The sequence below is a fragment of the Elephantulus edwardii genome, unplaced genomic scaffold, assembly GCF_000299155.1.
Source record: "Elephantulus edwardii isolate Elephantulus edwardi_28Jun2011 unplaced genomic scaffold, EleEdw1.0 scaffold00061, whole genome shotgun sequence".
Taxonomy (NCBI): domain Eukaryota; kingdom Metazoa; phylum Chordata; class Mammalia; order Macroscelidea; family Macroscelididae; genus Elephantulus; species Elephantulus edwardii.
The window spans coordinates 7,389,900-7,391,804 of NW_006399811.1; positions in this window are offsets into that span (position 1 = coordinate 7,389,900).

A 1,905-nucleotide genomic window follows, 5' to 3' on the forward strand; every position below is an offset into this window, starting at 1 on the left:
ATGAAGCCTCAGAATCCTTGCCACCAAGGAGCAGCTCGGTAGCCCCTCCTAATAACATGTCCAATGTATGTGAAATAAATCTTGCCATCTTTACTTCTAAAGAGCATTCTGGCTGCACTTCTTCCAGGAGAGATGTATTTATTTGTTGACAGTTTCTTGTATTTACTCTCAAACACATTGTTATCAAGTTGGAACCAACTCACAGCAAATCCTTCAGAAAGTTTTCAGACATTGTAAATTGCATAGAGGGAAACTGCCCACTTTTCTCCTAAGGAGCAGAAGGTGGATTTAAATCTCCTATCTTTAGGCTTGCAGCACAACTTCTTACCCACTAGACCACCAGAGCTCCCTAGGTGCTGGTATTATGGCCATTTTACAGACGAGCAAGTGGAGATTCTTGGAGGCCAAGTACTTTGCCTGAATTACCCACTTTAATGCTTGGGAAAAAAGACAGGTACAAAAACTACTGTGCCTTTAAGATTACTACTGAGTATTTTTTTGAAGTTGTAAATGTTCCAGTTTTTAGAAATTCAGAACAGCTTTCTCTTCCAACTGATTTGGTTAGCAATACAGCAATCCCTGAGACAGGCCATCAGCAAGGCCGTGTGTGCTTCTTAATGGATTTGAATTTGATGAGTGTCACTAAAATAAAACAATATGAAAATATCTTTTCTAAGCAATTAATGGTGGCCATGCATTGTAACAGGAATTAGAGGAAAAGCTGTCTTGGAATTCCCAACTCACTCTGGGAAATTGTCTGTAGAACATTCTCATTTCCAGATTGTAATGTGTTTTCTATGCCTGAACAATGATGAATACAATGGTGATTTTGTAGCAAAACCTCAGGGAAGCTTTCAGCAAGTTGGCGTTTCTAATTTACGTGAAAATGTTCATTTTACTTATCACAGAATTGTAGCAGTTGTGTTCATTTTAATTGAGAATCTAGTATTGTGAAGGGCAATCTTAACGACATTCCTAAAAGACAAAATGCCAAAGGAGATTGGTTAAATACCCAAATGTCAGCTTATTTTCCTTGATCCTCTTTGTTTTACATGGTTTGAGAGCAGTTTGACCAAGAAATTGTATAAATATTTTTCATTGCTTTGTATGTATTTTAAAGCTAAATCCATCCAACTTATAATTATAATTGGCTCATAAATAGAAAAAAAAAAGAAGTCTTCAACTTTCAACAATACCTAAATAATCTGTTATTAATAGGCGGCTCTGGAGGCCTCGACTTATTGTACTACTAACTCGAAGACTGAGCTTCTCTACTGGTTCAAATCCACCAGCTTTCCCTTGAGAGAAAGATGGATGATCTCCTTCCTTGTGATTTTACAACCTTGGACACTCAGTGGAGGGGGTCAGCTATAGCAGCTTTTCCAACTGCAGATAGTGTTGTCCCATCCTATTTTGATGATGGTGGTGATGGTGTTGCTATTAGCCACTAAGCCATTGTTACTCATGTAACCATTGACAACCCCATGCACCATAGAATGTGACACTGCCCTGACTTAAGCATGATGGGATAGGATCATTGTGATCCACAGGATTTTCATTGGTTGATCATTAGTAGTAGATTGTCAGATCTTTCTTCCTAGTTCATCATTATCTGGAAGCTCTGTTGAAACCGCTTGGCAGTATAGCAGCACAAAAACCTTCTCTTCCAAAAAAAAAAAAAAATAAAAATATGGTGTCTATGCATGAGGTACATAGGGATTGACTATATTTTCAGGAATTTCATCTATTTTCCCCAGGGAAGTAAGATGACTGCTACTGAATCAACAATGCTGAATCTTAGTGCTCTGCATCAAAACAGAACAATTCTGACTCATAGAAGTCAATTCTGTCTCTGCAGGGGAGAGTACTGTTCATAGTGTTCCAAAGATTACAAATTCTTTTTTT